Source organism: Armigeres subalbatus, chromosome 1, assembly GCF_024139115.2.
Source record: "Armigeres subalbatus isolate Guangzhou_Male chromosome 1, GZ_Asu_2, whole genome shotgun sequence".
NCBI classification, from domain to species: Eukaryota; Metazoa; Arthropoda; class Insecta; order Diptera; family Culicidae; genus Armigeres; species Armigeres subalbatus.
Window position 1 is genome coordinate 9,347,582 of NC_085139.1, and position 26,462 is coordinate 9,374,043.

General features: G+C 39.2%; 2 long non-coding RNA genes across 3 annotated transcripts in view; both read left to right on the forward strand.

Annotated features, from left to right (window-relative positions):
• The window catches only part of LOC134221093 (uncharacterized), a 46,123-nt gene extending 20,767 nt beyond the window's left edge, over nt 1-25,356 (forward strand). For both annotated transcript variants that reach the window (XR_009982206.1, XR_009982207.1), the window contains exons 2-3: nt 24,902-25,025; nt 25,084-25,356. This is a non-coding gene — a long non-coding RNA (uncharacterized LOC134221093). The remainder of the gene's footprint in view (nt 1-24,901; nt 25,026-25,083) is intronic.
• LOC134221099 (uncharacterized) lies at nt 3,290-4,315 on the forward strand. Its single transcript, XR_009982211.1, has 3 exons — nt 3,290-3,446; nt 3,707-3,748; nt 4,305-4,315. It is a non-coding gene; the product is annotated as an uncharacterized LOC134221099 (long non-coding RNA).
• Nucleotides 25,357-26,462: the final 1,106 nt, after the last annotated feature.

Below are 26,462 nucleotides of genomic sequence, written 5' to 3' on the forward strand. Positions count from 1 at the left end.
AGAAGTTACGTATTGCTTGGGGAGGAGCGAGGGTCCAGTAAAGAAAGCGTGCAGAGAGGACGATGACGAAGACGTTAGGCTAAGCGACGACGAAGATGACTTTTATGGGTTTCCTTCGGATTCTTTCATCTAGGTTACGGGGATGGTCGTAACCAGCCCCCTGAAACGGCTGTCATCTGCATACAATGTGATTGAAGCCAAAAACTTGGTGCTAGCTGTCAAGCGGTGGTTTATGTTATCGAAGCACGGAAAAGCCGCATGCGACAAATCGCTCGAGGGCAGATTTAGTTCGAATAAAAAATAAATAAACAGTATTTTTATTTTAGGCTCGATTTTAAGTTTTTGTTAAAAGAAAAAGCGCACTAAGATATGTTTCAAAACATTTTTGCAGTTATCTCTATAGCTGATTCGTTCATTTCAGATACACATGTTTCGATATAACGAAAAGTTATCGCCTGTCTTTGTCACAATACAAATACCAATAACAAATTTGTCAAGTCTGCCTGATACCCATGTAGTAGATTAAACAGTTTGATAGATGTCGAAATATTGACAATATTTGGCATTGTGGTAAAGATGGACCTTTAATTCTAATGCATATTTCTGTTTGAAAACCATTTTTTGTGAGAAAAATAAGACTGCAAACCAATTAACTGATTGATCAGCAGTGATTCATTTTCCTTCACATTTTAGAACACTATTCTCGTTGGAATCTGAAGCAAAATAATGTTTGACTTCTGTTTAAATAAAAAATAATTATCTTGCTGCCCAGAAATGCCGCGTTATTGTAAAGGCATTGATCCGAATTCCGTAGTAAAAACAATAACTAATCCAAAACATAACAAAAATATTTGAATCTCGTGATTCAATCAGAGAAATAGAACAAAGCTGTGCAACAGTTTTGAGCTTTGAATCTGAACTTAAACAATCTAGGGCAGCTGCTGGAGATGTATGTCTTAGATTCGTATTAAAATTAAATGCCCAATTTGAATCACTATAAACTGATTTAATTTCAGGTTTCTAGGATTCTTAAAATTTACTCATAATCGGTAAAATCCAAATGTTACACATTTGGACATGGCAGTATAGTTAGGTTTCTGTCAGCCAAAAAACCTTTTCCGGTGCATGATCATTGGCAGCTCTGATAGTTATTATTTTAATCTCCGACTTTACGCTAAATCCATCATGCTTCCAAAAATATGTCAACACACAAATGGTCCAGAGTAAAGCAAAATTTTATCCAGAATGCGATATCCACTTCCAGTTGGACTGATCAAATGTGAAGGAAAAAGGTTCCATAGTGTTCCATAAAACACCTGTCAATGACACGTACAATGGCTAAGTAGATTAATTTATCTTAGTTTGGATTATAGTGATCCAAGTTTGTAACAAAGAGTTTATGCCAAGATCATAGATTAATTGATTTCGTCAACTGAAAAGTAGGTGGGCTGTCCTCATCTCATAGTCAGTTCAACAATTATCGAATAACCCTGCTTGCAGAGCAAGATTACTTTGATAGATTTATGTTTTAATGGTTTTGGGGTGCATCAGCCTTTTTTAACACTGGGTATTTATTAAATCTTCGAACTGGCACTTTCAAGTTTATTTCGGGAAAGAGACGGACCTTAATGTGTGTTTACGTGATGCTCGAACAAAATTTCGTTGAAATAGTAAGAGTATGAAATCGCGCTCAACGCAGGTCTCTGACATAAAAGCTCAATCTCACTAGCGTCGAGTAAAAGATATTTTAGTTATAGATAAAGATTGTCGCTTCGGTTCCCTTCGTTCTGCTGTCCGAAACATGGGTACATACCTGTCAAATCATAGGATTTTCCTTCTTGACATTTAGCCCTCATCCTCGCCAGCAAAAGATGTTCCGGACAGCGACGACAGCGACAATCTTTATCTAGTAACTAAAATATCTTTTGCTAGCACCCCTGTAAAAATCACATAATGCTCGGTGAAACAATTTATAAATTCGTCGGATCCAAGATCGGTTTATGTTACCGAAGAGAACCGATTTAGTCTATGGGAAAGTCGGAAGATTTTTATGGGGTTCTTTTTTTCATGCAACCTTTATTCGTCAACAATGATAAATTGAGAAGGATTAGGATTATGATGATCGCTGCGATGTCAAACGACACAAGACAATCGTCAAATAGATTGAACCTCACCAGAACATGTTAAATTGTGGCGGCTATCGAAATTAATTTATTGGCTTTTTTCGATGATAATTTCGGCTGATTTCGATGATAATTATATTGTGGCAGCACAGTGGTGGCAGCTATTACCGCACGTAAAATGCTGGATAAATGACGAAAACAGAACAATATAATTATTGAAATTTAAATTTTCACGATCGAAATCATTTTGCGATCATTAATACAACCGCGCGAAATGTAATCGGTGCAATGAATGGAGCTTTAAACTTCAAGAACAGCACTAGTGCCACACCAACAAACGGTGGCTTCAAGAACTAGTGTTTGTTTCACGGGGTTGGTCGTAACAGGGGCGTGGTCCTGAGACGAGGTTTGGTGTTTCGCACCGTTTAAGTGAGTCATCAGTCGACGATGATCAGCGAGGGTCATCGAGTTTTTCGACTGAAGCGTGTGTTGTGCCGATCGTCACCATCGAAGAACCATGTGGAAAGTGTCCGACGTTCAGAGCGAATCAAACGTTTCAAAAAAGATGTCGATTTCAAATATTTTTGAATAGTTGTGTTTGTTTAAAAAAATTTAACCGTGACGGAAACGGTCAAAAGTGGACTAGTTTATCGGCAGTCTTGTTTTGCCGAGAGTTTGTTTAGCGGTTATGTTTTGCCGCGTGCTGAAATGTTTACGGCAATCGAGTTTTTCCGATTGTTAAGAGTTTAAGCAGTAGTGAAGTTTTGCTGCAATCGATTGTAAATATGTACAAACTAAAAGGGGTAGAACTGTGGTAATCGCCCCTAGCTACATCACTGTCTGATACTGCAATAGCAATCGAACAAATAAAATATCATGTTTATCGCTAACTACACATCCGAGCAGACGAGCGTTTTATCTGTATCACTTACAGTATCACAGTCTCGATAGTTATAAGTTTAAGTATCGTTAAGAACCCAATCTCCCACGAGTATATTTCACAAACATAGAAATCTAAACTCATATATTTTTCGCACTATATAGGTAAATATGCTGACGTTATTCGCTACACTTTAGATAAGAAAGGAGTTCCTCGGTTGGCAGTCGGCGGATTCCGTTTTCCAGACGAATTATTAGAAAGGACAGCACGATGGTATTGTAAAATGAAATCACTGGATTGCAGGGCCCGAATCACTACCACCACGAGTGGAAAAGTAATGCAGTTTGATAACGTTCACAATCATCTGCCAGCAGATATAGGGAAAACGGATCTACAATCCACAGAAGTGGCGTTCTCCCACAACGTTCAGCAGTACGAACTGGGTATGTAAAGGGAAATTTATCTATGTTAGATTTGCTTATTTTTTATAATTTTATTAACGTATCTTTTTTAGTAATAAGTTTATCACACGGATATGCATTATTGTTTTTGTAAATGAATTAATACAAAACTGAAAAATCAATAGATTTTCTGTTCGATTGTGATTTCTAATCGTCTAAAAATTTGTTGATGTGTTCAATACCAATGAAGATATTGATAAGATTGATGATTCTGATGTTTTATAAATCTTTCGCCCCTACAGGTAAATATGCTGACATAATTCGGTACACATTAGATAAGAAAGGTTCGGTTGGAGTCGGCGGAGTTTTCTCCAGAAAAGGATTGTAAGGACCAAACCCGATGGTATTGTGTGAAAATGAAATTCTGGCTTGAGCGCGAATCACTACCGCCACGAGTGGAAAAGTAACGCAGTTTGACAACGTTCACAATCATCTACCAGCAGACAAACGGAAATTGAATCTGCAACCTGCAGGAGTGGCGTTAACAAAACGTTCTAAAATACGAACTGGATATGTGAAGGAAGTGTTCGAAATTTTTTTCGCATGGATGATATTTTACTAAAATGGAAACCCTTCAGACACGCTATGGTGAATATAAAATAAAATCCGTGTTCTGGACTGGACTGGAGTTAATTGGATAATAAATAAAATTAATAATTTTGAAATTTTAAATTTATTTAGGCGGGATTTTCTTATTATTTTATATTGAACAAATTTTTGAAAAGTTTCAATGTTGATTCAAATCAGCTACTATTTATTAATAACAATTTTGATGTAATATGATCTTTCGCCCCACAGGTAAATATGTTGATGTTATCCGGTACGCTTTAGATAAGAAAGGAGTTCCTCGGTGGATTTTATCTTCTCCAGAAAAGGATTAAAAGAATAAAACTCGATTATTGCGTTAAAACGCAATCACTGGCTTGCACGGCAGTATCACTACTTCAACGATTGGAAAAGTAATGCAGTTTGACAACGTTCACAACCATCGACCAGCAGATAAACGTAAATCGCTGACGATCTAGAAAAACCACCACCAATACCGTTCAGAAATATGAACTGGATATATAAATGAAGTGTTTCGAACCGCACCAAACTTTAAGACACAAACGCTGTGTTAAAATACGTCTAGGTTGTTCCTTATAAGGTTGACTTATAAGTCTAGGTATAAGTCATTTGTTTAATAAAGTCAATAGGTTATAGAATTTAAGATTGTTCTAAATAAGATTTTCTTACTAATTTTATATTGCTTTTATTTTATCTGATTTCTTCAATATCAAATGAGCAATTGATATGATTAATGTTTCTGATCTGATATATATTTCTCCCACAGATACACATTTGACGTAATCCGGTACACTTTAGATAAGAAAGGCATTCCTCGGTTGAAGTGCCGGATTTCTTTCTTCCAGAAAAAGAATTGAAACGGAAAAACCGGTACTGCGTTAAAGCGCAATCACTGGCTTCATGCACGAATTACACACCGAGTGGAACGGTAGCAGTTTGACAACATTCATAATCATCGACCAGGAGATAATCGAAAATCGGGTCCAAGGTCAAGTGGCTTCAACCAATAACAGCCACAATCATCGTCCAGCAGATAATCGAGAAAAGGATTTTTGGTCCAACGAAGTGGCTTCAACCAATAACGTTTAGAAATACGAACTAGATATTAAAAAAAAACAGATTAATTCACCTTGCGGTGAAGATACCTTTGTCGTGAGTAATAAAATTACAGGCCAAAAAATACTTTAGGGGAATAGATCCCATTATTTTTTCTATCAATTTACATGTTTGTATTTATTTATATTCCCAGATTTATATGCATTTATAATATTGAACTGTGTATGCTACCGAGAAAATTTTTATAGTAGAAACTACCATTTCAGGGTAATATTGAGAACAGTACCGACGTTTTTCAACCGAAGTGCAATCGTCTTAAAATAACTAAAATATGGTCTATCTTACTATAAAATAGTATATTCAACGCTTACATGGTTATTCTTACTGAAAAATATAAAAGTGTAGTAAAAATCAACTATTTTGTTTGAGTCTATGCTAAACAATTTTGTGGTGAAATTGATAATATCAATCAGATTTACTACATTTTGGTAAAATTAAGCGATTTGTCCCTTCAGTTGAAAAACGTCGATACTGTTCTTAATTTCACAAAATTGTAATTTCTACTAAAAGTTTTTTTCAGTGTACATATCTATTAAAAATATAGAAAAATATATACACCCAGGTTTTTATTACGCGGTTTGGAATTCATTAATTTCTCGTTAATCTGAACTTTCACAGCTTTTTAAATCCCTGAATTTTCTTTGATTTTTTTGTGATTTTTTCGTGGGTTAATTCATTTTTAGACGCGAAGGTCTTAAACGACTAAAACTAAACCGTGTAAAAAAAACCTGGGTGTATAAGATAATCAGCTGTTGAAGAAATAAGTATTTCTAAATTTACTAATTTTAAGGATTTTATTATGCCATTGAATTGTTAACTTATTGCAGAGTAAAAACTTGGTCTGATGGGCTTAACTGTTAGTAATGGAATGAAAATTACTTTCGTCCTGTCCGCCACAAACCCTTCTGGTTGCTGCACGTAGATTGCTTCGTCTTCAAGTTTTCCTTGGAAAAAGGATTGGACAGCGTCTATTTGCTCAACCCCCAAATCGAATTTTGTCGCCAGCGCCATCAAGGATCTTATTGTCGAGTAACGAACTACCAGTCAATAGACCTTGTCGTAGTCCAGCGGTTCTCAACCTTTTGAGAGGAATTTCGCACTTTTGCATCAATTGGGGTACCCCACCCCCCTTTTTTGCTGTAAATATAATTAGTGTAACTCATAAGCTATATGAAAATGGAACTGAAAATTACAGGATATAGGTCTCCTTAGCCGTGCGGTAAGACCGCGGCTACAAAGCAAACATGCTGAGGTGGCTGGGTTGATTCCCGGTGCAGGTCTAGGCAATTTCGATTGAAATTGTCTCGACTTCCCAGCATAAAAGTATCATCTGTGCTAGCCTCATGGTATACGAATGCAAAATGGTAACCTGGCTTAGAAACCCGCGTTAATAACTGTGGAAGTGGTTAATGAACACTATGCTGCAAGAGTGGCTCTGTCCCAGTGTGGGGATGTAAAGCCAATAAGAAGAAGAAGAAGGGAACTGTCTGATCTCCATCTCAATGAATATATATTCATCTCATCGAAACAAAGAAATACAGACAATTTCGTTGCTTCTTTTGTCAGCATACGTGCTCACTACTGAGAAAAATACTAAAATAAGAAACAAATCAGATTGATTTATATTGCTTTGTTTTGATAGGATGAATGGAGCCATGAGATGAATTCCAGGAGCAGTTCCCCTATGACTGTCCCTAAAGTTGGCTGAAATTTTCACTATATCGAACTCTTGGAGAGAAGTTTTCGAGCCTCTTGGAAAGCGGCTTTCGAGACACATAAAACGACGCTTCTAAGCATCTTGGAAGGCCGGCTCTGAGCCGCTTGAACGTTGGATTCCAAGCCTCTATAAAGATAAATTCCGAGCCACTTGAAGAGAAGCTTCCGGGCCTCTTGAAAAAAGGTTTCTGAGCCTCTTGAAAGGTGGCTTGGGCCTTTGAAAGAGGCTTCCTGGCCCATTGAAAGAGGCTTCGGGCCTCTTGAAAGGAGGCTTCCGGGCCTCTTGAAGGAGACCGGCCCTTGAAGGAGGCTTCATGGCCTCTTGAAAGGAGGCTTCCCTTTGAAAGGAGGCCTGGCCTCTTGAAGGAGGCTTCGGGCCTCTTGAAAGGAGGCTCGGGCCTCTTGAAAGGAGGCTTCCGGGCCTCTTGAAAGGAGGCTTCGGGCCTTTGAGAGGCTTCGGGCCTTTAAGAGGCTTCCGGCCTCTTGAAAGGAGGCTTCCGGGCCCTTAGAGGCTTCCGGGCCCCTTGAAAGGAGGCTTCGGTCTCTAAAGGAGGCTCGCCTCTTGAAAGGGAGGCATTTTCTTGAAAGGAGCCTTGAGCCTCTTAAAAGTGGACTTCTCAGTCTCTTGAAAGAAGGTTTTCGAACCTCTTAAAAGAAAGGTTTTCGTGGCCCCTGAACCTCTTGAAAGTAGGTTTCCGAAACTCTTGGAAGAACTCTTCCGATCCTCTTGAAAGGAGTTCTCCGAGCTGTTTAATAGTAGGCTTTCGAAGCAAGAGAGCTTTTCGGAAAAAGCCTCCATGTCTTTTAAATAGAGGCTTCCGAACGTGTAGACTCTAAATCTTAGTTCAAAAGCTTATTTATATTCATATTCTCATCGATAACATTTTGTTTCAATGATCGATAGCATCGAAGATTTTTATAATTTATTCATTCATCGTTCTGCCCTTTTGAACTTATCTCCATAGTTCATTGTGTTCTTTGTCCGGTAAATCATCACACACTTTGCGATTAGTTTCCTCGGAAACTTTATATCTAGAAATTCACTTGCGGTTGCTCAGATGTCACCGCAACGTTCTGGCCTCATCTATAATTTTTCATCTTTGATAACGATATATCGATTCTCTGGATTATACAGTTTGTAGCCCTGCGTATCTTCTGCATAACCAACAAAAACGCATTTTATAGATTTCGAATCAAGCTGCTTTTCTTTGCTTTGGTATGCATCACGACCCTTTTGCTTTTTGATATCCATTTTTCTCCGAAATTCACCGCGTCACCCATCATCATGGGCGCATAAAACTTCGGCAATCCCATTAGAAGTAGTGAAGCCACAGGAAAATTAATTTCTGCCAACTTGTGACTTGTCGAAAATAAAGCATCTACGTAAGCTTCGTATCATCAAAATTTTCAAGACGTATCGTAGTTAGTTGCGCAAGTCAATTCTTCGATAAATGCCATCGTCTTGAAAAGCAGTTTTGAGTTTGCTCCATGCTTCTTGCGCGTTCTTCGCATCCATCACCAGGCTGTAGTTCACTTATTCGATGCCTAGAATCGTTGATAGTCTCTCATCTGGACTTCTTCATTCACAACTTCACCTTGCTTCGGCATACTGCGCACCAAGTACCTTCCGTATTAGAGTGATCTTCATGGCGAAGGCCCACGAAACGTAATTATCACGGCCTTTGAGGTTTTCGATTGCTAGAGCTACACTGCTTCCGCTTACCATCGAACTGTTGTCTGATTCGAAGAACCTCCTGTCCTTGATCCTGATGAACTTGAATTGCTGTAGTGTCCTTCGATCCACCGCTTCTACCAACAGAAATCATTTTCGTTTCTTTTCTTTGAGCTAAGTAAACTACTTCTTTCAAGCTCTACAATGAACCTTGAACTCTCAGTTTTTCTGGGCCCATAACCCATTGCAGAGTAAAACTAGTTCTGATGGGTTTATCGTTGGTATGAATAATGACAATTTATTTAGGTTTATAACACGGCATCAAATTGACGTACTGCTATCGTGCTCGGAGAACCAAGCCAACGCTCTACGATTTAGTTTGGCCTTTTTGCACTCGTTCATACCGCGATAGCAATCACGTCACTTTTGAACTGTCATTTTCTTTACGAGCCTACCTTGATTCTGTATAAATACCGTGGGTCTATAACAAACTTCCGTTTCTATGATAATCATGGGTTACTTGATCACCAACAGAACTGAACTGAAATATAAAATTCTTTGGCACCACACGATGCAAATACACCCTTATTCTTAAAAGTTATTGTAATCTTAACCATTTTGTGTGACACCATCATCGGTAATAATTTCGTTCATCTCAATTTAAGCTAATATATTTATGAATTAATTTGAATAGCGCAATCAAGAAAACATGAAAGCTTGATTGCGCTATTCAAATTAATTCATGGAAAAATTACTTAGTCTTTGAAAAGTTAAGAATTGTACTTATTCTGCTTCTCGAATGACTCGAGAATTGTCGTTTTAGACACGTCCCACGTTAGAAGACCGTGAACTTAAAATATATTCACTTCAATCGAAATGCCTCATACGAGTCGCAGAATAAGCACAAATGGGTCAAATGGGCGTGAGATCCATTGCCGCGATGATGATAATTATGTTTTTAGGCCCTATTTGGGTTATTTTTCGGCAGCGGAGCGATGATTCTGATGTAATATCTTTCATTCCACAGGTGAATATTCCGACGAAATCCGGTACATCCTAAACAACAAAGGAGTCCCTCGGTTGGAAATCGGAGGATTTATCTTCACTCGAAAAAAAATTGGAAAAACAGAACCCGGTATTGCATTAAAATGCAATCGATGGCTTCTGGCACGACTTTCTACCACCAACAGTGGAAAAATAATGAAGTATGACGACGTTCATAATCATCTACCAACCGACTGATGAACGACATCTAAATGGATCTACAATTGACAGAAGTAGGTGTCAACCAACAATGCCATGAAGAATGAACTGAATACGAAGATCTGATATAATTAGTCTGGTATTGATATTGGACCGTTGAAGTAATCCTAGTTTCGCAGTCTACCAAAATACAACAATATATGTAGGTAATCAACTGTTGATGACAGTATTCTTAGCTTTCTTATCCGAATGTCGATTCTAGTTTTAAGATTAATTTATTTGAGAGGGATTTCAACTTTTCCCCGAAAATATAAAAATTTTCATCTCTCATAGAAAATTCCTTAAGATAACTAATGAGTTTTTTTTATTATTTTATAATTTTTTTTTATTTTTTGTTCTAATTTCCCACCCTTTCATTATTAAAATTTACTATATAGTTAGATTAGATTTTGATTTCGACTGCCAAAACAAAGCAAAATCGAGTCGCGCGAACTTACTGCTAACTGAGCAGAAACTCGAAAAAACAGGCACTCTATAGTTTTAAGCTTTACAATATATGTACCATAATATTGAATTGTTAATTACTTGTTTCAGATATAATTATAAATACTAGTTGATATAGATTATGTAAATTTACTGTGTCCAAAGTAAGTTTGAGAAAAGTTTGATTTCATATAAATTATATAAATTTTCCATCTAGTACCCTACCCTTCGGTTCAGAAAGAGGATATGCGTTCTCCCAGGTTGGTCAGATTAATTGCTGGAACAAGTTTTATATGGACGTTCAATAGTGCCTGAATGAAATATAAAAATTGTAATGCTCGCTTGAAGTTCGGATGCAAAATCATTCACTCACAGCACTGCCCCTATTCGCATAAGCATCCCATGTCAGTTTTCTTCAACTTGAGAAATATGCCGTTGAGTTTTTCAAACTCGTTTTACACGGAGAAATTATTTTTTTGCAATAAATCGATAAAACCAGCAATCTTTCTGAAAATTTGGCATAATATTCTTTAGGGAAGATCCATTAATTACATAACGAAAAAAATGGACTTTTTTTAACCCCCCTCCCCCTCCCCCTATGTCACCTCCCCCCTCTAAGCGTTACGTAAATGGACCATTACATTGATGTTTTGTGCGAGAGTGTATCAAAATCTGGAATGTGACTGTTATGCCAATAAATAGCAAGGTGGGACAACACAAATGGGTTTGATTTTCAAATTTCTAGAACAAAGCTTTTTTTTTTTCAGTTCTTCAAGATGAGTTCATTTTAAGCTTATTTCTGAAAGAAAATCAAAATCGTCAAAAATCGACATGGGACTCTTATGCGAATCGCGGCAGAGCATAATAATTTGAAACGAACCGTTATGAATTGATGGATTATTTTTTTTCATCAGACTAAGGCGGAGTGGCCTGTGCTGCACATAAAAGACTTCTCCATTCAGCTCGGTCCATGGCTGCACTTCGCCAACCACGCAGTCTGCGGAGGGTCCGCAATGTCCTCCACCTGACTGATCCACCTTGCCCGCTGTGCACTCGCCTTCTTGTTCCCGTGATCGTTGTCAGAACCACTACCGGATTACTGTCCGACATTCTCTGTCCGGCCCACCGCAGTCTTCCGATTTTCGCGGTGTGAACGATGGATGGTTCTCCAACAGCTGATGCAACTCGTGGTTCATTGCCTCTCCAATCACCGTCCGCCATCTGCACTCCACCATAGATGGTACGCAACACCTTCCTTTCGAAAACTCCCAGTGGCGTTGGTCCTCCACGAGCATCGTCCAGGTCTCGTGTCCGTAGAGAATACCGGTCTTATAAGCGTTTTGTAGATAGTCAGTTTGGTACGGCGGCGAACTCTATTCGATCGGAGCGTCTTGCGGAGTCCAAAGTACGTACGATTTCCAGCCACTATGCGTCTCCGAATTTCTCTGCTGGTATCGTTATCGGCGGTCACCAGTGAGCCAAGTACACGAATTCTTCAACCACCTCGATTTCGTCACCACCGATAGAAACTCGTGGTGGTGGCTTATTGACCTCTCTTGACTCTTCCTATCATGTACTTGTCTTCGACGTGTTGATGACTAGTCCAATCCGTTTAGCTTCGCTTTTCAGTCTGAAGGCTTCCTCCATCCTCTCAAAGTTACGTGCCATGATATCAATCGTCGGCGAAACAAATAACTGGACGGATCTTCAAAATCACACTCGTGTCAATCCCGCCCTTCGTATTACCCTCCAAAGCGATGTTGAATAGCAGCCACGAAAGACCATCACCTTGCCGTAACCCTCTACGGGTTTCGAAGGACTCGAGAATGCCCTGAAACTCGAACTACGCACATCACCCGATCCATCGTCGCCGATCAACCGTATCAGTTTATCCGGAAATCCGTTTTCGTGCATTAGCGCCATAGCTGGTCCCGATCGATTGTATCATATGCGGCTTTGAAGTCGATAAAGATGATGTGGGCACGTTGTATTCGGCATTTCTGCAATACCTGACGTATGGCGAACACGGTCTGTGGTAGAGCGTTCACCCATAACCCGCCTGGTACTGCCCACGAACTCTTGTAATTGGTGTTAGTCGCGGCATAAAATTTGGGAGAGATTTGTAGGCGGCGTTCAGCAATGATTGCGCGGTAGTTGCTACAATCCAGCTTATCGCCCTTTTGTAGATGGGACACGACACCTTCCATCCACCCTGCGGCAGAACCTCATCCTCCCAAACCTTGGTAATCACCCAATGCAGCGCTCAGCCAGTGCTTCACCACCGTGTTTAAACAGCTCTCCTGGGTCAACTCCAGGGGCTTTGTTGTTTTTCAGCCGGCCGATCTCTCCCTGATTTCCTGGAGATTCGAGCCGGAAGTCGATGTCCTGCGCGCGTGCTCCTAGGTTCATTACCATACCGCCACCGTCGTCTGCCATATCGCCATTCAGGTGTCTTCGTAGTGCTGTGCCACCTTTGGATCACCTCACGCTCGTTCGTAAGAAGGTTCCGTTTATGTCCTTCACATATCGGCGGCACGTGCCCCTACGAACGCACACTTCTCAGAACTTTCGTGCGTTATTAGCGCGGTACAGTTCCTCCGTCTCTTCACGGTCTCGATCTTCCTGTGGCGCTTTTTCCTCCGGAAAATCGAGTTTGTCTGTTCCGCGCCCGTTTGTATCGCCTGCCTCGCCCTCGTGCGGTGTTGCAGCAATCTCGCCCATGCTGCATTCTCTCCTCAACTAACTGCTCACATTCGCCGTCATACCAGTCGTTTCTCTGATCCGGAGCCACCGTGCCTAGTGCAGCGGTTGCGGGCTTCAATGGCGGATCGAATATCTCTCCAGCCATCTTCAAGAGATGCTGCGCCTAGCTGCTCTTCCGTTGGGAGTGCCACTTCCAGCTGCTGCGCGTAGTCTTGGGCTAGTCTACCGTCTTGTAGCCGCCCAAGTTAAGCCGCGGGACGACTCCGACGCGTGTTGATCACCGTCGAGAGTTTGAGCGCAGACATACTGACGAGGTAGTGGTCGGATTCAATATTCGCACTGCGGTAATGCGAACGTTCGTGATGCGGAGAAGAATTTACCGTCGATTAGAACGTGGTCGATTTGGTTTTCCGTTACTTGATTAGGTGATTTGTGGCCTGGATATTCTGTGGGGGAAGAAAGTGTTTCTGACTACCATTCGCGGGAGGCTGCAAACTTTATGCATCGTTGGCTGTTGTCCTGATACGGTATGCAGATATCGGTCCGATGACCGGTCATACATTTCCTCCTTCCTACCTGAGCGTTCATGTCACCGATGAAGATTTTGACGTCCCGCAGTGGGCATCCATCGTATGTCTCGCTCCAGCCTGCGCATAGAACGCTTCTTTCTCGTCGTCGGATCTCCTTCGTGTGCAGTGCACGTTGATGATGCTATAGTTGAAGAAACGGCCTTTAATCCTCAGCTTGCACATCCTTGCGTTGATTGGCTGCCACCCAATCCGCGTTGGCGCATCTTTCCCAGCACTAAGCCGGTTCCCAGCTCGTGGTGGTGCCACAGCTTTGGTAGAAGGTAGCCGCTCGATGCCCGCTTTTCCACACTTTCTGTCCTCTCCAGCAGATTTCCTGCAGCGCTACGACATCGAAGTTGCGGGATGTAATTCATCGTAGATTATCCTGTCGCAACCTGCGAAGCCTAGCGACTTGCAGTTCCATGTTCCAAGCCAATCGTGATCCTTTATTCTCGCCCAGGTCGTTGCCGATTGTATCGAGTCGATTATCTTCTTTGTCGTTCGTAATAGTGTTTTTAAAGGCGGCTTATTGGGCCTGGCAAACCTCCTGTCTCGTCGGAGGGCGTCGTGTCAGGGCTGTTAGCGTCCCACCTACCAGGATTCTGGCAGTGCTTTGAGCGGCACACGGTCGCTTTGGCGGAGCTTACTTGGATGTTCAGCTTTTATAGAGGTTTAACAGGGCCCACTGTCAAACCCACACATCCCAGGCAGGCGCCACAACTCGCAGATGGCCTGGGGAGGATCGTCAAGCCCTTGGACATAGTCCCTGCTGCCCCTAATGAATTGGATGGATTGTATACTATATATAGATTTAACTCGCGTTCTTTGATGATCTCTCATCAGCACCCGTCGAACCATTCTGAATGCACTTGTCATAAGACGAGTTTGTACAATCCCATTTAATTCCACCACTTAATTGTACCTTGACAGATACGTATTTCGACCTCAACAGTAAGTCTCGAGTCGACTCGACTCGAAGTCGAGTCAAGTACGAGACACTGAAGACGGTCTTACTGTTGAGGTCGAAATACGTTATGACAAGTCATTTCACTAAAAAGCTCAAAATAGTTTTCTTAACATTCTGAATGGCCGTCGTGAGAATATCACCTTTGAAATACCGTTAATCGATGTTTTCTCTTATCTATTTTCATGTATTTAAAACTTGACTGAGAACAATTGGAAAGCAACCCCACCACCCACCCAGGGCTTACATGACTCGGAACAAGTGAGAGGCAACATAGGTTATCACTTATCAGTGAGTACACGCTAATAACATATCTACAATAACGTCAGAATAAGAAAATTTGGTTTTGTATTCAAAATCATGATATATTTTAAACTATGTATTTGAACTCATCGACATGTTTGGAGAAGCGACTTAGCACCACTGAGTAGAAGTTTTGTAAACACTGGGAAAATGGCGCCAAACTTATTTTAATTATGCTTCACCTCCAACAATTATACTATCTTATAATTGCTTCCATTGATGATACTTTTTTTCTACAAATGGATAAGATTCAAGCCCTGACGTGGCATACAAAATATGAAATTGGCAAGTCAGGCATGATGAAACTTCAATTTGCAACCAAAAAGTAATAACTTACAATGTTATGAAAACTCATATGTGAATATGTACGTTATGTGGAAGATATTGATTTGGAAAATGTATTGGGGGTAACCACTTTCCCTTCGATGGGACTCGAACCCATGACCCACGACCAGTTGAACTGAAGTAATAACTACCAAAAAGCATCTCGTGCAATTAGACTTGACTTGAAGTTTCATATCAGACAAATAAAATGAACGCAGCAAAAATACAGAACACAGAACTGATAAACTTCGAGGACATAAAATGACTATGGCGAACAAAGTGATAGAAGACTTTGAAAAGGTAAGACGAGAGGCAATCGTACAAAGCACTTAAATCGGTTAAGGAGATAGTTCACTACAGTAGCAATTACACTGGTCGACAGTAAATTTGTATTCGCGACGCTCATGTGTTGCATTTGTAGTTCTCGACCTCTAAAATCGACTGGTTATTGGCGTTTGTTGTTTGATTGGGAAAATTCCAAGATTATTTAGTTACAAAGTAGGAAGGGGATCATCGCTCTAGAATCTAGAACATTTGCATCAAACCTATTTAGACAGCATATTGAACGCAAGGGCTTTAAGGACTGACATGCTGGGTAGATTTTCCCACAGTTATGGAACAGTTTAGTCACAGAGAAACAGACGTCTCACTTAGAACAAAATCATCGTCACGGAAACATTATCGCCCAATGCTAAATGCACTGTGATTGGACAATCGGAAACCAGATGGCGGTAGTGTGCAAACGTCAAACACAAGCAAAATCGATAGAAGCGCCATCGGTGGCCGACAAAAAATTGAATCTTCCGTTGAAAAGGTGAACGATGGAACATATGTTGAGTGAAACGTCTGTTTCTCTGTGGTTTAGTATTTCCTGTATAAATCGCTTCTCAATCATTGTTTGTATCGAATTCCACGATCGTAAGCAATAATTGTTGTTTAGTGTTATATTGCGGCAATGACATTGGCGGTTTGAACTCATTTCCCTAGCCAAGGTCACGGGGGTTGACGGTACAGAAGATAACATTCATCTGTGTATCATATCACATTTGGAGCACTTCCGTACGCCTTTTACGATTCACAGTTGATCGGCTGCTTTGCAGACTGAGCTCCTGATCGTATGTACCGGCATACTTATCAGGTATAGCTCTTTACATGGAGGATCCGCTAGGGCTCATTAGCACTCTCCAAGGGGTCGGGAAATTAACCAATTACTTTGGAACGCAATGACCGATTGGGCTAATTTTCAATAGGAAACAACTAGGCCGCAATCCGCGTCGACTGCAACTTGTTGCGAGCAAATGCGGATAATGCTAAGTACCAAAAAGTGTGTCTCACATTTTTGTACACACACATACATACACACATACAGACATCACCTCAATTCGTCGAGCTGAGTCGATTGGTATATAACATTATGGGTCTCCGAGCCTTCTATCAAAAGTTCGGTTTTGGAGTGATCCTATAGCCTTTACTATAGCTTTACTTAGTATACGAGAAAGGCAAAAAAGGGAATGATAAAAAGAGAAAGCAGATATTGATAAATAAAGGAAGGACATAGGATGTGTAAGGCAATACTTAACAATTCTTTTCGAGTTTTATACATACTGTATCTAACAATGACTAAAACACTAATAAGGCAAAGCTGTATAAGATGTGTTGAAACTGAACAGACAACCGACAACAACACAATGACAATAACAGATCTAAAATATAAAAGACAAGTTGTGTTTTACATTAATTTTACAACTCACAATAAAAGAAATGACTCAATAAATAATCAACACCTACCGTACATACAAACAATATTGACATATTCAAATTTACATTTTGGCTAGACTTTGTCCTATGAGACTGACTTGACTGACAAAACCACATTTCTGAAGTTTTCAAGAGGATTATGTTAGCTGATTCCCACAGTCCGGTGTTCATTTGCTAAAAGTAGACTAGTTCTTCCGGCATAATCACTTGTCAACTTTCAAAAACCCACCCCGATCATAGAAATCCTAAGGGGCAAAAAAAAAATGACATTGGCGGTTTGAATGAATTTGTGGCTAATATTTGCATTATAACGGCATTGTTTACATTTGCTGCCATCTTGAACTCGAAGTGTCCCATATTGTGGTTATCCGCCAGAACAATTTGAAGAATGTAGAACATCTGCATTAAACTAATTTCGACAGCACAAAAAACGCAAGGGCTTTAGGTTCTCGCAGAGACAAACTGGGTTGATTTCCGTTTTGATGTTCTTCTTAATCGGTAAATTTTATTCATATTGATTTTTTTAAATTGAAATTTTCTACATTTTGAATGACAGCATCCGCACCGTACTCCAGCTGGTCCAACAAAAAAAATAGGATCCCTAGAAACATATCAAACTAGCAAACTACTGATGTCATGATTCTAATAATTTCTTGATCGAAATATTCGACATGTTAACCAAGAACATGTACTTTCCAACATGTAATTAGGTTGAGGTTTGCCATAATACGAGCTCCATACAAATGCTTGCACACTTGTTCATTTATTAAAAAAATCTGAAGGGTTATGTACAAGACACGACCGCCCAACGTAAACTACGTAGAACAGTTTGGTGCATTGAGGAATGTAGTCATATTTTAAGATAATTCATTTGATTACTTATGTCACTGGTTTAGAACAAAATTACCATTACTTAAAATATAAAAAATTGTTGGATACCGTAGTCAGGGGTGACGTCCGAGCCCTCACCGACAGTCTGGAGGTCGGATAACAAAATCGTTCAAAAAGGTCACTTATAATTCAGTTTTATTGTTCTCAGATACATTAAATCTATTCTACAAGCATTATATGTAGTTGAAACAGTGACCCATTCTCACCCCCATTTGACCCGTTGTCTCCCCGACGACGGTACGATAACTTAAAATTTTAACTTTAAAACTCCAAGTGGTAATAATGCTTTTCGCAATTCCAACTGTTGCATTCGACTTAGAGTAAAATTAGTAGGGATTCAGTTTCATTCCAAATTTTCGACCACTAATCTAGTTTATTTGTAGTAATATATAAGTGGAAATAGTGGAGTATGATTATTAAATACAGTCGACTCTCTACATCTCGATGTTCTACATCTCGATATCTTTCCCTATGTCGATGGTTTCCTTGGTCCCTTCAATCTACATACATTTGGGTATTCTACATCTCGATAACCTCCCCATCTCGATATCTCTCTATCTCGATGTGTTCTGATCATATTTTGTTCTGGATTCACTCTCTTTATGTCGATATGTTCAAATTTTTAGGCTACTAGACCATCTTTGAACAATAACAAACAGATCAACAACATAAAATGTCATTTGTTTTGTTGCCGTTTTTCATAGCAACGAGCTTTCTGGATCCAGTATCCATTTCAATTTTCCTTCCATTCCTCGATCTCTCCCTATCTCGATGGTTCCAATATCGAGATGTGGAGAGGCGACTATAATACTATTCTGAAATAAAAATAACTCACTAGCGTTACATGCTTATGATATCCCAAGCAGCACGTTGAGCCAATCTTGTTGCAGTAACCATATTGTGAGAGAATTCGGGCATATATAAGTTACTGTGATCGATGTGCAATATGTTTGTTGCTTTGGGTGAATACTGGTGAGTGCGTGTACCACGATTTAGCGATTTTACGACAGATGCGAGACGATACGCATCGGCCCTGGACCCTGCAAATAATCTCTTCTATGGCTACGGACAAACAGGTGCCTCGTTCCAATGGTAGTCAGAGCATCGAGACATCACTGGAGGAAGAATACGAGCCTTGGACCTTTGGCAGAATCTCCGCCTTCTGTTATTTGGAGTGACGAGGAATAGTTGGCAGAGAAGGGATAGTCGTATTGTTGAGTCCGACAAAGAAGCGCGAGTCGATAAAACCCGGTTGCGCCAACTAGAAATCAACAAATACTAGCCATGTACCGTTTTGACTCAAATTCCGAACATGACTCTAATTCCGAACTTTAGCTTTTAAATGCCCATTTTAACTTTATTTGTGTGAATTTCTCCACAGGAGCTTGAATTAGCTTGTAATCTTGATCCTTAGTGCGGAAAACCAATGACAGTTTTAGTTTTAGGGCGCTAAAACGCCAGTGTTCGGAATATGAGTCATATTCTGGATTTGAATCAGAACGGTACCAAAAACCAAGCCATTCGGTTGAGATGCGCCAGAGTAGTAAACGCTACGGACGGGAATAGGGTATTTGTGCTATTTTATTACAATCTAACTCCCACTATCTGGCAGTGGCATTATGGATAACATATTCGTGCAACCATATTATTAATATAATTGCAAGAATCTTAGATCCGGGAGCTAGAAAGTAATAGTTCTATTGTAACCTATAGCCCGTTTGCGTTCCGAAGCTATAGCCGTTTACAATAAGCCCCGCATGATTGTACCCACAGAGTATCTGAACTTCCTGAACACAGAGTAGGGTATCCAATCATGGTTTGAACTAGTGAAAAGCGTATCATGGTTTGAACCATTTTGAAATCAGTAGAAATTACCATCTCATTGGCATGAAATGAACCTAAACAGTATGAATGGCATATTTAGGTATAAGGTACCCCGGGGCAAGTGAAAATACGGGGTAAGTGGGTACTATGACTGCAGATGAATCGATGAACGTTTTAGATGGTAAAAATTTTCTAGGAAAATGAAGCAGAACTATCAACGAATTCACCCGACACAAAAATATTTGAAATCAAAACCATTTGAGGCACCATACTAATGCTGTTGCTTGATCATGACTTTAAACTACCGGGAAAATCTATTACTTTTATTTTATTTCGATGGATTTCAAACTAAATAGTCGTTTCTAAATTTATCATTGATGTGGAAAGTGAATGTTTTGAGCAATTAAATAATTGTGTGACATCGAAAACGATTTGAAATTTTTAATTAAAGCCAAAATCTGCAATTTTCATTTGCCCTTGAGTTTTAACATACATGGGGCAAGTGGGACATATTTGAACAACATTTCCGAAAAGCTATTTTAACAGTTTTTAGATAGTTGTCTAGTGAGAAATAACTTCGTCATTCATATATCATATGGATCTGAATCAGTTGCAGTTTGATTTCGATGTTAGAAAGTATTGTACAGTTAATTACCAAATGTGTATTTTGCATTCTGTAAATTATCTCCCGCATGAAGAAGAGCAATGGCTATAACTATGATGCGATATTCTTCCGTTTACAATGCAAATAATCTATTTATTCTACAATAGGTCAACAGGATTTGTGTTGTGTTTTGTTATTTTCAAACTTCGCATCACATTCTCAGATAAATAAAGTGCGTAACACATAAATTGGCAATTTTGTTCTGTTACAAATTAAAAACACTGCGCATCGCCTGAATAAAAACGTTTCTTCTGAAGTACTGATTTATATAATAATTTGTGTTCTAAACAGAGAAATATTTATTTATACGAAAAGTGAATAAAGATTTGCTTATCCTTGCCACCTAAAACATTTGGCAAAAGTAAGCTAATGGAAAACAAGACAGCAGCCAAATAAACAGTAAATCGGCTGTTGTCTTGTTTTCATATCTGCTAACATTATAATCCCTTTCTTCTTGTAAAAATAAAGTCCGACATGCAACCAATCTCTATCCATGATCTGAAAATACTTATACTCAGAAATAATGTGAACATTATATCTACATTCCTCAAGTTTCGTTCGACAGTAGAAAACAGAATAGGTCCCACTTGCCCCGTTTGAAGGGGTAAGTGGGTCCTGAAGGTAAATTTATTTCTAGCGCTACCAATATTGTTGTAATTGAATAAATGGCTTCCAACACCTCTACGCTTCAACAATGGAAGCATTTGATGATGTATCCGTGGTTAATGTTCTTAAATACCCTGTTTTCTAAGTATGCGTTAACAATTTTGCTGAACTAGCGTTTTTTAGGTCCCACTTGCCCCGGGGTACCTTACAGGAAGTGATAAAGTTTATTTAAACATTCGTACATATTGTTTAAGTAATAAAATAAATTAAAAACGTCCTGAATTTGCGCTAAATTCCCCCCACCAGTGGCATAATTTCAAAAAGCTCGTAAAGGACGCATTTTATGACACAGGAGTGAGCTCAATATATCAAAAGAATGCTATTTTTATCTGTAATCGATTGACATCATCACTTGTAAATGCAGTCATGTTCTGCTGCTGTCCGCTAGGAGCGCTGCATGCGCCTAGCTGGAGCATTTTGCTTACATTTCCAATATGAAAAAATCGCAAATTTCGTATCGATAATTTAGACGATTTTCACACGTTTCGAGTTACTAATCTAATGCGAGAAGATGAATAGTAAAACAAATTTGCTTTTCTAAAGATTTCCTGGGCGTTGCATGCATGTGATTAGTATTATATTTAGGAGCTGCTGGCTGCTGCAGTAGTTCAAACTATGGTACGATTTTAGTTCAAACCATGAACAGTGTAGTTCAAACCATAGTACGAATCAAAGTTATGTAATTATTAAGTTTTTTCAATTAAACTAAACATAAATATGTGCACCCAGGATGTCCTTAGAAATATAATGAACTAAGCTTCCATATAAACTAGAAATCGCAGTTCTAACATGTCCCTTTAATGAAATAAATCAACTTTGTTTTGACGGCTCATCTGAAACCCGCCATTTGGTTCAAACCATGATTGGATACCCTATCAAACTTCCTGAATTAAAATTGAATTCTTTTGATTTTGGCGCATATTCAATAATAAAAATATAATTAACAATTTGCAGTTTATCATTAAATGGCTTACCATTTTCCTAAGTTATCTTTGAATCGAACATGTTTGTTTATTTGCATTGCGATTATCGCATTATGACATTGCATTGCCGTTGCAAACAATCGATCATCCTATCCTTGCACAAACATGCGCTTGTATGTATATCGCCGACTACGGTCACTGCTCTGGCCCTACTTTTTGTGGCAGACTGGTGCGAAGCACCGCACAAAAAGAAGAGCCCAAAAACCAACTACACTGAACGACGGCCGAATGAGACTCACGTTGCGAACGGGAAAAAGAGGTGCTGCCAAAATGGTCCAATACCCTACTTTAACGTTGATAATCAAATGTTTCAATATAACTGGAAAATTGGTGGAGAGTTTCCGAGTCGATTGATAAATAAATCTCAAAAATCCATCGAAAGGAGAATGCGCTATTAACGTTCAAAATCTTACATGATTTCGTGACGGTCTCGGATTTGGAAGTTTTCATTTGTCACCCTGTATCCGAGTCTTCCCCTTAGACGTAGTTTACGTCAAAAAACGGGTGAGATAAAATTTGCGTAACAAGTTTTAGTTAAAAGATAAATCATCGCACAAATGTACCATGCGTCTCCATATGCTTTTATGCTAATATTAGCTGACCCGTCGAACTTCATCTCGTCCAAAATAATATAGGCTAGATGTACCAGTTGTGGCTATAGCACCAGTTGTCGCACTAGTGCTTTATATGCGAAATGGCCAATCAAATCAACGTAAACCAAGTTCATATCGATAAAGCATATTCATATGATACGAGAACACCTTTGATTTCCTCCAAAACAAGCAAAGCATAATTGTAAAAATTGATTTTGCTTAATTTTTGACGTCCTTTGCACCAGTTGTCGCACTAGTGGTCCCTATTTGGCCAGTCCCATAAGAAAACAATGGGATTTGCCAAATAAGGAACCAAAATTAAGAATAGTGCCACAACTGGTGCATGCGTTTCTATTATGGATTAATCAATTTTGAGGATAATAACAAATTTTATTGTGGTTTTCACAGCTGTTCTAAGGAACAGGAAGTAAAACCTTTTGCTTGATATATAAAGTCCACTCAAATGCCTTTCACTTATTTTTTTTAAATAGTTGTTCTTATGTATGGCGACATTTGGTACACCTACCTTAGATGCTGCTGAACAGTTTTTAAATTCTTTACCTATCGTTTCCCCCTGGAGGCCTATTTTTGCCTGAAAAACACTCATGGGGACATTCAGATATCGTAATACAGTATACCCCCGCTGATCCGACAAATGTATGGCCGGACTATCGGGGTTGCTCTCGTTAATCCGACTGTCAAAATCATACAAATGAACCAAAACAAAATCACAGCACAAATTTGAAAACTGACAGCATAATGTGTTAAAATGGGTGTTGATACTTTTTAATCCGGAAAATTCCGAATTAGCGAGATCCGGACTAACGAGTCGTCGGATTGGCGAGGTCCGGAGAAACGGGGGGATACTGTAACTTAAATTATAGTATTAACTTAGTATTTCAACTTATCTGAATTTGCGATCATGCAAACATACAAGTGACTTCAACGCCGCTAAAGCGAGGATCCCCTTCCTACTTCGTGACAAAAATTATCTCGGAATTTTCCAAATCAAACAACAAACGCCAGTAACCAGCCGATTTTAGAGGTCGAGCACTACAAATCCAACACATGAGCATCGCGACAACAATTTTTTTTTCTGATTTTGTCGTCCAGTGTTATTGATTACTAGATAGATTTTCGAAAATTGAATTAAAAAGTTACCAAAGTTTTTTAAAATGATTGGCTGTTAAAATGAGTAGAGAATAGAGAGAAAGATCTTGCGCTTTATTAAGAATTTACATATTGGTTACTAGTGAACAACAAGACGAAATTCTAATTGACCTAATGCTCATCTAATTTAATTCTATGAATCACAAAGCGCACGAACCATCTTTGGAAAGATCTAATATTCATAAGGCGTATGTATAGTCAAAGAAATTGTTGGATGACCTGCAATGGATTTCGTTAGGTTGTATCCAATTTTATTATATAAATTACAAAGAATATGGATCATTTAAAAAAAGAAGTAACAGTTCTCTGGGTACGCGCGATGACCTCAAGGTCAGGGAATTTTGAAATGAACTGAAAAGGAACAATGAACCTTTCTCTTTCTCGTTAAAAATTGTATCTCGTTTTATTGTCTCAGTCCATTCTTTGGCATATTTCAAGCTCTATCTGGTAAAAGGGATAATGTCGCAAGAGAGAATTCTCTTCGTCGACTTCTTCTCTTTTGAATAAAAGTGACAAGCAGAGGATTTCTTTGCAGTTTATTACCTCAGAATGCAAGTTTGCATTATTTTCTATCGTTCTGAGGTGATAAACCACAAAGAAATCCGCTGCTTGTCACTTTTATTTAAAAGAGGGGAAGTCGACGAAGAGAATTTTCTCTTGCGACATTCGCCCTTATTCCCAATGAACCCATATTTTTTTGCAGCCACTTGTTTTCGATTTTAAAAATAGTTAGAGACATAAAAAAATATGGGTTCTTTTGGAAAGTTGACCTTAAATAAGCCAAAGAATCGATTGAGCGAATAAATTTTTTGGCGGGAAAGGTAAATTGTTGAACGCTCATCGAATTCAATTCTATGGATCTCAATCAACATAAAAAAATAAAAAGGCTAACAGCTCTCAAGGAGCTGAAAGCCTATACACCCAGGTTTTTTTTACGCGGTTTGGTTTTAGTCATTTAAGACCTTGAGCGTCAATGAAACATTGAGTTAACCCCACGAAAAAAATCACAAAAAATCAAAGAAAAATCAGGTGGTATTTCAAAAGCTGTGAAAGTTTGGGTTAACCGAGAAATTAATGAATTCCAACCGTGTAAAAAAAACCTGGGTGTACTTCAGATCTGGGATGCAACAATTGTTAAAGTCGATTAAAATCCTTAAACTGGTAACTGATGTTTCAATTCAGGTAATCTATCGTTCTCCTTCTATTGATCAATTGAGTCGATTAAAATGTTAAAACTGGTAACTTTCTTTTTTTTTTTCAAATTGTAGAAATATCGTTTGTTATGAGCTGCCGAGGGAGAACTCAACTGAGTGTGAATGGGCACCATTACACGTGTGACAAAACAACCGAAGAAATACAATATTGGTGCTGCACTCAGCGTAGGGTCGTGGGGTAAGTTCGAAAGCCATTTGTCTTGATCTGGATAATACCTATTGGAACAATATTTCAGGTGTACGGCTCGCGCTACTACGAGCCGTAAAAAACAGGAAGGGAAACCCGTCATCAAACTGCGTGGTTTCCACAATCATCTGGTGATACAGGAACGACGCAAACCTGGGGAGTACGCAAGGCTAAGGGAGCTGTATGACCGTGAACGAAAAGTGCTGCCTGACGCCCCTGCTCAACTTCGTTAGCACCATCAATGATGAATCTATTTGTTCTACATAAGGAATAAGCATCATAAAACTTGTTATTAAGTGTAAGTTCTTCTTCTTCTTATTGGTATTACATCCCCACACTGAGACAGAGCCGCCTCGCAGCTTAGTGTTCATTAAGCACTTCCACAGTTATTAACTGCGAGGTTTCTAAGCCAGGTTACCATTTTTGCATTCGTATATCATGAGGCTAGCAAGATTATACTTTTATGTCCAGAGAAGTCGAGACAATTTCCAATCCGAAAATTGCCTAGACCGGCACCGGGAATCGAACCCAGCCACCCTCAGCATGGTCTTGCTTTGTAGCCGCGCGTCTTACCGCACGGCTAAGGAGAGCCCCTTAAGTGTAAGTTGAAACATTCTAATAATTATAATCTAACGGTGACCATATTCAGACGAAACTCAGGTAAAGGTAGAGTGGATCGCGTTGTGTCACATAAGGCAAACTTTCAGACTTTTCATCGATATTACATCTCCGATAGCCGACATGTTCGTACTTCTATAGTTGTTTTGCAAATTGTTTTTCACGGTTTCTCATCTTTAAAGTCACATTCCTGGACTTGTTCAACGCTTCTAGCTAGATTTCAACTGCTTTCGACAATGTTCAAAGCGCATATTTGAACTCTTTTTGGATATAATGATCCAGGTTCGTATATAAAAGGTAATAATAACATTTTTCGGTAAGAATCAACTACAATTCAAAATAATCATTTCAGCTCAGGCGACATTGTTTGTACGCTTAGTTGTGTATCAACCGGCTGTTAAGGTGAAGGTTGGTTGAGTATCTAAAACAAAATTTTGGAAGTATTGGGGCTATTCTAACATTCATTTACTGCAGTAGTATTGGTTTCACGCCAAGTCGACTCCATCCCATGCTCCGAGCGTCCTCCGAAAACCAGAGCCGATTTGGAAAAAAAAACTTACTGAGCACAGGCTGTTGCAAGTTCTGTAAAAAGTAGTTTTGGCTTGGGAAACTAAAATATTTACACTGACTATTACAATTTACAGTACCAAAACACCGGCGAAAAGAGAACCCACATAGCTAAAAGTAACACTACAGAGCCTTCACTCAACGAAAACCACACCTTAATTAATCGTAATACATTCGGTGTACGGTCATTCATTCCAATCTATGTCAGTTTTCGCGTAAGTACTGAACATGCAACAATGCTGC